The 12,319-nt window shown below is 44.4% G+C and overlaps 1 pseudogene; it reads left to right on the top strand.

The window, feature by feature from the left end:
• Positions 1 to 3,472: 3,472 nt before the first annotated feature.
• Positions 3,473 to 11,669, top strand: LOC125506220 (annotated as a pseudogene).
• Positions 11,670 to 12,319: the final 650 nt, after the last annotated feature.

Raw genomic sequence — 12,319 nt, 5'->3', positions numbered from 1 at the left:
GAAAACTAAAACACAATTTAGAACTTAATTTTTCTGGCAATTTTCTATCTATAACAGTGAAAAAGACTTTCTTAGAATAAACTTAATTACAGAATTGCACTGAATAAAAGAAAATACGTGCAGAACATAAATTTTTTGGCCCAATACAGCCCATGGCTACCGTTAATTCATTCGGCCCAGCTCAAAAGACATTAACATTAGAAAAAAATGTTTCCTGCCAGGATAAGACAAGCTGGGCCGCAACCCAGCTGCAGAAGCGGCCTTTTAAGCGCCCGAAGGCCTGTTCGGATCTGCGCGTCGGCCTCAGCCGTTGGATCAAGCCGAAGGCCCCGATCCTCCCGGGCCAGAGCAAAACAACACAGGGTCAAAACCCTAGCGGCATCTCCCCTCATCTCCCCCGATTTTCATGGAGCAGCAACACAAAGGCGACCAAAACAGCGATCCGAGGTACTCCGGCCATGGCGGTGCGGCAGCTCCGTTTGTCGGAGCAGCGTGTCTGGCTCAAGGCCGTGCGCTCCTCTGCCGAACGGCACCAGCCATGTCGAGCTCATGGCGAGACCCGGACTCCTTCAGCGCCTGGGATGCGGGAGGAATCTCGTCGGCGGCTGCCAATGCAAGTATTCCACGGCGACAGTGGCGTCAACATGCAAGGCACAGAGGCCGGCTGACACATGTGTCCATGAGCACATCAGCTGCGGCCGCAATCTTCCCGAGAGACGGCGGCGTCGCCGGCGTCGATGCCCAGGCACGGCGGCGGCTGTGCTGGACCCCGACGCGGCGTCATCAAGGTGAGCGCTTAACCTTTTGTCCTTTCATTTCAACCTTTGGGTTCCAAAATTTGGCGATTTGATTTCTAGAGATTTGCATTTGGGGATTTTCAATCTAGGGTTAGGGTTGCATGATTGGGAAAAATGGGGATTACTTAAAAAACGATTCCCCTCCTTCTAATTGCTTAAACTGGGCTAAGAGTGCTAATTAGATCATTGAAACAAAATGCGGAAGCAAGGCTTAATTAATCTAACAAAATAGATTGAAATTTTTGTCTAATTAGCATTCACCCATAGCAATTAGGCCTTGACCGAAACCAATTAACCTGAACATATTTCATTGACCTAGCAGGGGGCATTAATCTGTAGGCATTAACCATCGTTCTTAATCCAAAATCATTATGAATTAACCATGACCATTAACGTAAACAGAACGTCAGGGATCTAATCTAGGCATAAACATGCTCTGATGCCAACGTTCGAAATACTACTTTAAGATTATTGTAATAGGATCATTTGCCTAGCATTAGATCACCCAGATATGATTAACAGAGTGGTTCGTGAGATCTTACATGCTTTCTCGTTGCAGGCACAACATAGCCTATGAACTCCAGTGATGAGGATGAGCAACAGCAGTGGCACCGCGATGATGTAGTCGTGGAGAGGCAGCATCTCATCCAGGAGCTTCGCTGGTGGCAACAGGAAGCCGCCGGCACAGCCTTGCGGCGACCAGAGGTGGAAACGGCCTTCTGATCCCCTAAGCTCCCCTTTTTAGGATCGGTAGTTGAGGTCATGATAAAAATTACCTGTAAATGATGGATCACACATACAGGAGAAGTACCTCCCTTTTATATGTGGGGTCTAGGGAACAGGGACCGAAACCAATAGGTTGTTTGCACCCCCAATCACAGTGCGTGCCCGAGAGAGGTATGGTGGGCCACACCCCAACTTTTCTCTCGGTTGTTAGTCGAGATCAATTCCAACAGGGACCACTCCCGGTGATGACCGTAGTTTTGAGGAGTTCATGTATTCAACGTGTGTTAATGCTTTGTTCCGGTTCTCTATTAAAAGGAGGCCTTAATATCCTTTAATGTCCAATTGGACCTCGCTGCCATGGGAGGGTAGGACAAAAGATGTCATGCAAGTTCTTTCCATAAACACGTATGACTATTTATGAAATACATGCCTACATTATATTTATGAACTGGCGCTAGTGCCGTATTGCCCTAGGTTATGACTGTCACATGAAGAATATAATCCAACAAATCGCCGACCCAATGCCTTTGAATTTCTATCATATTGTTTCTGCTAAGTTACTACTTCTATCGTTACTGTTGCACTTGCTACAAAATTTGTGCTATCATTGTTACCGTTGCTATTGCTATTGTCACTACTATCAAAACTATCGTATTACTGTGCTACTGATCACTTTGCTGCAGATAATTAATCTCCAGGTGTGGTTGAATTGACAACTCAGTTGCTAATACTTACAAATATTCTTTGGCTCCCCTTGTGTCAAATCTATAAATTTGTGTTGAATACTCTACCCTCGAAAAGTGTTGTGATACCCTATACTTGTGGGTTATCAATATGCTCAATGACAGATGGACTAAGGTCCTAGCCGCTGAAGAAGGATATGTCTTTGAGTGCCAAACAAAGAGTTATCCCAAACGCAGGCTACTGCCACAATTCGACGACGAGGCCTTTGAGCCAATACCGTCAAAATACAATCAGGCTGATCAACCAGACTGACCACCACATGGACGAGACAAAACGGCTAATTATGCCGTACACCAGCCCGCGCCCCCTCACCATAGAGGCAAGGAGTCAGCGCCTCCGGCTACACGTATGACCTACATCAGGACCCGACCAATAGAGCCTGCCAGACCAGATCAATCTATGGATCAAGAGGACGTGCCCCAACTCGAGATGAAAGCCATCAAGCCTGGAACGACAAACATAACCAAGTCCGAGATCAGCACAGAACACAGGTGTCATCCAAAATCCGTCGCGATGTCGCCCTATACAAAGGGCAATTCCGTCGGTACACAAACATGCAAACATGCCAGCTGAGATCGATGGATGGTTGGATGAAACGATAGGTCAATTCCATCGAGTCTATAACTGCAACGACGCGAGCATCTGGGACATGCATTAGCACATGCTGCAGGTGATTAGATAATATAGTAGCACCAACGGCCAGCTGTGCGTGATTAGATACTGCCATGTGAGATCGATGGATGGAACGACAGGTACGTGCAACTGCATGCATGTGAGATCGACGGATGGAATGATACGTACGTGCAACTGCATGCATGTGAGATCGAGTCCATATCCACGAGTAAAGGCTGTTGCATGCATATGGCAGCAAGCCAGCCAGCCAGTGTATGTGCAACTGCTGCGAGGCAAAGCGCCTAGATGGGCCGTGCACTGATCTTCGGCCTTCATGAAGCCGAAGACCACTCTTTGGTCTACACATGGCCTAAGACCACTCTTCGGCCAACAATAAACCGAAGCTACTATCTTCAGCCGAACTGACCACTCTTCGGCCAACGGCAGGCTCAAGAGCTCTCTTCGGCCAACGGTAGGCCGAAAAGGCCCTTTTTGGCCAACAGGGGGCCGACAGGGTCATAATTTCGATTTTTATGCATTAAGGCATATAGTTTCCGAATTTGCTATAAATTCATCATACTTTCAAAAAAATCATGGAACTGGGACCAGAGGACGGGCCGCCGTTCGCGTCGGTGCCAGAGTCGCTGCCGGTTTTCCTTAAGACCTCGATTTAGCGGTTCGACGGGCTGGTGGACGCCGACGATGTGCTCGTCAATTCATTCAGTGACATCAAGCCAACGGTGAGCCATACACTCATGCTACTTGTGTGCTCCTGCCACACAAATCGTTTGTTCTGCTTATTTAGGGGTGGTTTGGTCTGTTAAACTGGTTATTAGGCTTGGTAGATACTTTGATAGTCACTATAAAGAAAGTTAAATAATTTCTCCAATCCAATTGAGTTTATATGACATGCACAAATTCAAGATCTACTTCGACAACCACTGAGATTAATATATACCAAAAAAGGCTTTCGCCCCGCTTTATATATAAAGAAAAGAGCATCAACAACCCAGTACAACACATGCCCACAGGACACACACATACACCCAAGGCATGATACATAGGCGTTGAGCACAGCAACACCACCCCTAGCACTACATAAGCAACCGAGGGCCTCAACCGTGAACACGCCACCTCGAATAGATGAAGCTACATACGAAGAACCGTGGGCTCCAAGGCGGTGCCATCAGGAAGGTTACGACACCGAAGCGCCGCCACTGCCCGACCCAAGGATCAGAGTTTCCCTTGGAGCAACATGATGGGTAGTGAGAGCCACGACGATGCCTTCAAGAAGGGAACAAGCTTCGTCGCTGCCGATCCGTCCGAAGATAGAAATATTTTCACCCCGGCAAATATTCACCACCACCGAACGTCACACCCTAGCTACCACGCCGCCCACACGGCCATGGCCACCAGGCAGCACCAAGCCACGGGCTCTGACCATGAGCACCGCGACACCACCACCAGGGCCGCCGCCCCGGCATCCAGGACCTGTTGTCGGGCGTGAGACAAGCTCAGTCCTGCTGCCGGGCGAGAGATGAGCGATGGGCCGCACCTGGGAGAGGGCCAACCCTCCGATGAAGGTAGCGCCTGAACGACGGGGAGAGGAATCGAAGGTCGTCAAGGGAGCTCAACGACAGGCCGACGCCGAAGAAGTCTAGCCACCGCCGTGAAATGACCTAGACCACCGCCATGAGCCACCACCATGTCGTGGCAACCCACATCCACGTAGGGACCCCGAGGGGCAGACCCGAACCAGCGCCACCACCCTCGCTGCCAACGGCCGCCGCACGCAAGGTCGGCCGAAGCCCACACCGCAGCCAATGCCACCACCGGCACGAACCACTACCACCACGCCGCCACTCCAACGATCACCGCAGAGACGGCCGATCACGGCCCAAGCTGCCCACAAAGCACCCATCCCGCGCCGCCCGCCAGATCTGGCCGCCGCCGCAACAGCCGCTGCCAGCTCCTATCCGGGCACGCCCCGCCCCAGCGCAGCCCACCGTGCCACCAACAGGGCACCGAGCCTCCGCCATGCCGACCCGCCACCGCGTCACCGCGTCCCGCGCACCACAGTGCCTAGGCCCAACAACGCCGACCTGTGACAGCCGCTGTCGAGTGAGCGGGTGAGAAGTCACCGCCGCCGGCCTGGCTTCGCCCGACTGTGCCCTCTAGCGACAGCGGGAGAGGGAGGAGGTGAGGGGGAAGGGAGAGGCGGACAACAGCTAGGGTTCCTCCCCTACCGCCCGTGGGAGCACCAGAGAAGGAGGGGCTACAGTCCTCTTTGACCGTCTCCTTTTTTCAGGAGAAAGATCAAGACTATTATATATGCTACATACAATACAAAACTGTATAGGTGGGAACTATTCTAATATGTGGATCCAATGGTATGATTTTTTTGTCATATGAATCATAGTTGGTTGCTCAAATTGATCGTCAAAACTAATCTTAGAATATGCGTGTGACTTATGACCAAAATGAAGGGAGTGGGTTTTAAATTAATTTTGATCATCGACACTATGGAACCCAAACAGGAGGTGGATTACAAGAAGTTAACATGGAGAGCGAAGACTACACGTCCCACCTGGCCATCATTTTATCTCGGCGATGATTGCCTGCCATCCAACAAGTCTTATGTTTTCAACCTTTTTGTTTTTGATGCAGCATGCATGGGTTGGCTTGAAAAGCAGAGCATCTCCTCTTTTGTGCTTGTATTTGTAACATCCCAAAATTCTAAATTCGGGAATGTTATATTAAATAAATAGTTATGGTTGTTTGTTTGATTGTTGTGTGAACGATTGTGTGAAATTGAGTAGAATTTGAAACTTTTTGAAAGCTGAATGAGAGGGAATAAAAGGAAATTCCCAAGACTTTCATCATGCATTTTGTTCCATGAATTCAAATTCATTTAATCACATATCATAAAACCCTAGAGTGAAGATGATATGACTTCTTCCATTTATAGAAATGAAAAGGGGCTTGAAAATGATTTGAATTCCATTTGAAATATTTTCAAACTAGGAACTTCATGCAACTCAATGATTTCCATAAGATAAGATAAAATGACTTCTTCAAAGAGGAGTTGGAAGTTTAAAAGAAACATTCTGAAAGTCCCTTTGAAAACCATGTGGAATCCATTTTCTATTTAAAGTTAAGGAATTTCCCAAATTTCAAATTTCTTCAAAAATATTCACACATGAGAGGAGCAATCTGACACGTAAATTCAGTGTCAATTTGAATCAACGTGAAAATCATAAGGGATTTGTGAAATATTTTAAATTCAAATTCAAAGCTATTTGGAGTTATTTTTAAAATTATTTTCTCCTAAAACAAAAATAAAAATATGGGAATAAGGGTAAAATGATTCCCTTCAATGAAAAATTGGGAGAAAATTTGAAATCATTTTGGTATTTAAAAAAATTATTTGCATTTTAAATGCAATAGTAGGACTATTTTCATTCTTTGAATTTTTGCGTATTTTATTTGGACTTGAAAAATAGTCCATGTTTTAGGATTTCTTTTTCTGCAATTTTGATATATTATATGTCTATATAATACTTTTTATTTTATTTGGTTTATTCCTTTATTCCTTTTTATGTTTTATTTAAAAAACAAAAAATGGCCGAAGCCAACGGACCGAGGCGCACCTCCCCCCCTCTCTCTCTCTTCCAGGCCCGCTTAGCGCCGCGCATGCCGAATCTCCTCTAGATTGGCTACTCGATTCGTTTCCTTCCCATCCCTTTCGCTGAAGCTGGGACCCACCTAGCCAACCGAATCGTTGTCGCACTCACCTTCCCCAACTCCCTAATCCCCTGTCTTACCTCGCAGGAGCGAATCCCTGTCGTGCTACCCTGCCATTCCAGTATGCCCCCTACACCAAGAAACCTCGCCATATAAAGCCCCGCTCTCCCTCACACAATTCCACCCTTGGCGCCCTTCTCCGACGCCCTCACACTCTCGCAATCCCTCGCCGGTGACCCGCGTATGCCGCCGCCTCGCCGGGCTCGCTCCACCACCCACGTCCACTCTCGACCCCCGCCGTCGCCACCTCCGAGTCCATCGTGCTCCGCCGCATCACCTGGACGCTTCGCCTGACGCCGAAGACCACCAGAGCGTCCGCCTTGTTCGTGCCCGACGCCGTGCTGCCCAACTCCGGCGACCTCCTCCACTGTAAGCCATCGGTCCCGCCCCACTGTTAGATCGAGATTTGACGCGTAGGATTAGGCCGTATTTTTTATTTTACTTCCTTTTGTTAACTTGCGATCGTCTGAGTAGCAAACGAACTGATCGCTCTCTGACTATAGCGCCAGAAAAGCTCCCGTCGGTATTTCCCCAAAGAGGAAGGGTTGATGTAGCAAAGCGAAGGTAGGTATTTCCCTCAGTGAAGAAACCAAGGTTATCGAACTAGTAGGAGAACCAAGGAACACAACGTAAACATCACCTGCACACAAATAACAACACCACGCAACCTGACGTGTTAAAGGGGTTGTCAATCCCTTTCGAGAAACGATGCCAAAAATTGGTAATGGATTGGAACAATAGATCAAAAATAAAATAACGTGCAACAAATTATTTTTGTATTTTTGGTTTAATAGATCTGAATAAAAATGCAAAGCAAAAGTATATCGCAAGCAAATATATGAGGAAGAAGACCCGGGGGCCATAGTTTTCACTAGTGGCTTTTCTCGAGAAAGATAGCAAACGACGGGTGAACAAATTACTGTTGGGCAATTGATAGAACCTCAAATAATTATGACAATATCCAGGCAATGGTCATTACATAGGCATCACGTCCAAGATTAGTAGACCAACTCCTGCCTGCATTGGCTACTATTACTCCACACATCGACCACTATCCAGTATGCATCTAGTGTATTAAGTTCATGGAGAAACAGAGTAATGCAATAAGAACGATGACATGATGTAGACAAGATCCATTTATCTATTGCGTAGATATAGATCCCATCTTTTTATCCTTAGTAGCAACGATACATACGTGTCGGTTCCCTTTCTGTCACAGGGATCAAGCACCGTAAGAACGAACCAACTACCGGGCACGTCTTCCCATTGCAAGATAAATAGATCAAGTTGTCCAAACAAAACCCAAATATCGGAGAAGAAATACGAGGCTATATAAGATCATGCATATAAGAGATCAAAGAAACTCAAATAACTTTCATGGATATAAAAAGATATGACTGATCATAAACTCCAAGTTTATCAGATCCCAACAAACACACCGCAAAAAAAGTTACATCATATGGATCTCCAAGAGATCATTGTATTGAGAATTCAGCGAGTGAGATAAAGCCATCTAGATACTAACTACGGACCCGAAGGTCTACAAAGAACTACTCACGCATCATCGGAGAGGCACCAATGGAGGTGGTGAACCCCATCCAAGATGGTGTCTAGATTGGACCTGGTGGTTATGGACTCTACGGCGGCTGGATGAATATTTCATCGACGCTTCTGGGGTTTTGGTATTTTTGGGGTATTTATAGAGCAAAGAGGCGGTCCGGGGGGTACCCGAGGTGGGCACAGCCAACCAGGGCGCGCCTAGGCCTCCTGGCGCATCCTGGTGTGTTGTCCCCTCCTCGGGACTCCCCCAGGTGCAACCAGGGGCCAACATATTCCTTCTAGTCCATAAAAAATCTCCGTAATGTTTCATGGCATTTGGACTCCATCTGATATTGATTTTCTGCGATGTAAAAAACACGGAAAAAATAGGAAGTGGCACTTGGCACTATGTCAATAGGTTAGTACCAAAAAATGATATAAAATGATTATAAAACATCCAAGATTGATAACAAAACAGCATGTAACAATAAAAAATGATAAATACGTTGGAGACGTATCACGAACCTCGGCCAACCATAAGCTACCACGTGGCCCATGGCCAGCCATATCGTTTTAGTTTTTTCAGTTTCTGTTTTAAAAATGGATGTAGTTTCAATTTTAGAATCTTAATATCTTTTAATTTCTAGATCCAAATTGATTGATTCTTTTTGCTGTAGTTTCAAAATTTTATGAAGTTTCTTTTGATGCACTTGGTTTTCAAATTTGAATTTCATTAAATTTGTTCAATCCACAAATTTGGCCATATCTTGAGTTTTAAAATATATTTTTGATTGATTCTCTTTGCTACTGTTTACTTATTAATTTATTTATTCGGTACCATATAGTGATTTATTTTTAGTTTATTTTAAATTAGGATTTTACTTAGTTTTATTTTAATTTTTCTTTGTTGTTTTTAATATTTTTAAATTATTTCTTTTGTCACTTTTGACAAATTTGTTTTATGTTTCTATTAGTCAACACTAGCCACTTTTATTTGTAGTTGAAAATAATTTTTATTTTAATTTCTTTTATTTTTACTTGAAACCTTATTTTTTTATCATAGTAGGAGTTTTATAAATGCTTTTAGGTTAATTCTTTTTGCATAGAAAACTTTGTCCAAATTTCTTTCTGTTATTTTAATAAAACTTAATTTATTTTCTGTTAATTTAATAGTGTGGTATTTGTCCTTGTTGTTAAGTTTACTTAGGACAAAAAGTGTTATGTTGTTTGTAGTAAAACCCTATAGTTTTCCTTTAGAGTTTTATTTTGAAGTTTTTCATTGGATCTTATTTGGGTTCTTTGATTTCATTATTGTTTCATATTGGCTTTTAATTTTGGTTGTATATTGATTGTTAGTATTGCTTGCTAGAATGCTTGCTTATGTGAATGTCATTTTTGTTAATATAGATTTCAACGGGTTGACGAATAGTTCTATGACATCATTTTCTGAGAGTATTATAAATCTTCATCAAGTAATACCAGACAAGTTCACTTTGACCATTTGTTATTACCTAAGTTTTATTTGTATGTAGTATTACCCTTTCAACTTTTCCTCTAGTAGTGATATTGAATTCTTGTAGATGAGTAGAATGCATGAGGTAGGAACCCATCTCCCTGTTATCAAGCCTGGGAAATTATTTAGTTTTAATGCTACGCTCTAGCGGACGGGGTTTGGTAAGAGTGCTCGGGAGTCATGTGAGAAGGAGGACTCCACATCAATGAAGAAAACTTCAAGATGACTCTATGTCAATGACGACCACTTCATGATGGCATCTTCAAGGCCTGCATCTTCAAGACCTCAACACTTCAAGACTAGAGACAAGATTTCAATACACACTACTGGGATGGACTGGTTATGAGGCACCCTGGAGTACCCAGTGGATGCCTAATGAGATGGAGTAGGCCAGTACTCATGAGGAAAGTTCCGCCAAGACTCAAAGAGACTGAAGAATACTTCATGCCCGGAAGCTTACCTATGCATCCACAAGTCATTATGGGCTCTGGCTTGGTTGACCTTTGTTGTGACTCTCACTGGACCAGTGCCAGTAGATGTAGAACTATGGTAGGATTGGATGGGCACTGGGCATAGGTCAGTGGAACTCTTCGAAAGACCATGTTTCGTTCATCCCATCCTCAGACATCAGGCAATGCGAGGAAATAAAAGGAGAGAACGATTCTTGTAGGTAAAGTGCACAACACTCTGCAGAGTTAAAACCTAATTGATTAGCCGTGTCCACGGTTACAGACAATTTGAGCCTCTGGACTTGGATCTATCTCTGAACTCTCAATACCAGACTATTAATTAATTATGGGCCACTTATACTGAATTGGTGTTATGAGACAACGGTTGGCGGAACCATGTCATAGTAGATAACTCTATAGTGAAGATTTCTTGACAATCCTTTGATGTAGGGAAAATAAAACCAACTTTTATGCAAAAACCTCAGACACAGAGCCACAAAGCCATATTGCATATAGTATAGTTTTATCATCTGCTTTCTTATTGTGATCTTACCTGTACATTCACTATACTGACCTACATGGCTGCAACGTCTCATGTTGCAAGATTTCTACAACAAGTACGAGTACGATATAGGGTTATGGTCCACACTCAACTTGTTGTTGGCGTTGATGGGACTCCACACCCCTATTGATATGTTTCCGCTGTGACATAAAGTATACTCTGGATCTACGGTACTTATTTTACATGTGATGTTATGGTATTTCATCGAAGTACTGTTTGTACCAGCATACTGATCTATGGATGGCACAGAAAGCATGGAGACTTGACCGTATTGGGTTGGGTCACTACAGTATCATATGGGAGTTATCCAAACTATGACGTGACTCAGTTGGAGGATCTTGGCAATGGACTATGCAATTCTAGCAAACCTTTCCTTTGGGTTGTTAGATCCGATGAGGCACACAAGTTATCTGATCAACTCAAGGTGAAATGTCAGAAGAATGGATTAATTGTTTCTTAGTGCCCCCAGCTTGAGGTTCTAGCACACAAGGCCATTGGTATCATATCATAAGACATATTTATTTTCATTTTCATTTGAAAATGAATTAAAAGTGTTGCTAAAATGGGGAAATAACAATGACATTCTAATCTTTATTTCATAAATATATGTGTGGTTGTTTTGTTGCCCACTGTGGATGGAACTCGACACTGGAGGCAGTTGTCTCCGGTGTACCTCTTGTGGGAATTCCGCACTCAGCGGACCAACCCACCACTAGGGTATGGGTGTGTGATTGCGGAAGAGTGAAAATGGATCACTAATGAGTGCGGAGGTCGAGAGGTGTATTCGAGATGTCATCGATGGGGAGAAGAAGGACGAGTATAAAATGAATGCTATGAAGTGGATGCAAAAGGCTAAGAAGGCAGTGCGAGAAGGAGGAACCTCAAACAATCATATTGCTGAATTCTCTACCAAGTATTCCTAATTTAAAGTTTCAATAATGCAATATTTATTTGGAAATAAGCTAGTAGGCAATGGTTTCAGGCACATAACTTTAGAGGAGACGAAATTTTCCATATGTAATTAGAGTGCTATCTTATCACCGTTTTGAAGGGTGTTGAAATTTTCATATATAATTTGAGAGTGGAAAGTTGGTTCCACATTATACCATGATGCATGATAGGATTGTAAAGTTCGCGTGACAAAGGGCATCGAAGAAAGGGGTGGAAATTATCCTCCGGTTCTACTCCACAAACTGGACATAGATCATCATTTTCCAAACCCCTGCTAATTTTTTTCTGCCAGGTCGGTAATGCATTTTTTGCAACTTGCCATGCATGGTTATGGACGGTCGAGGGCACGTCACACAACCCTTCCAGCAAGAACGACGCCTATCTGGCAAAGAACTAGACCTACTATATGGTCCTTTGTGTGCTTCCTTGAAAGCTAATTGTAAGATCTTTACAGAGAATATCCCAAACTTGCTAGGTCCCCACGCGAGTGTATCCCAAACGGCACTGGAGACGGGAGACCGCGGGCGTGCGGCTGCACGGTGCATGGAGCTCGCGGCTGGAGCGGAGCGTGCCGCGGCGGGATGACACGCTGGGGGAGCGGGTGCGAGGGGATCCTTCCCTG

This window comes from Triticum urartu, chromosome 5, assembly GCF_003073215.2.
Source record: "Triticum urartu cultivar G1812 chromosome 5, Tu2.1, whole genome shotgun sequence".
Taxonomy (NCBI): domain Eukaryota; kingdom Viridiplantae; phylum Streptophyta; class Magnoliopsida; order Poales; family Poaceae; genus Triticum; species Triticum urartu.
This window is presented reverse-complemented; position numbering and strand designations above follow the sequence as displayed.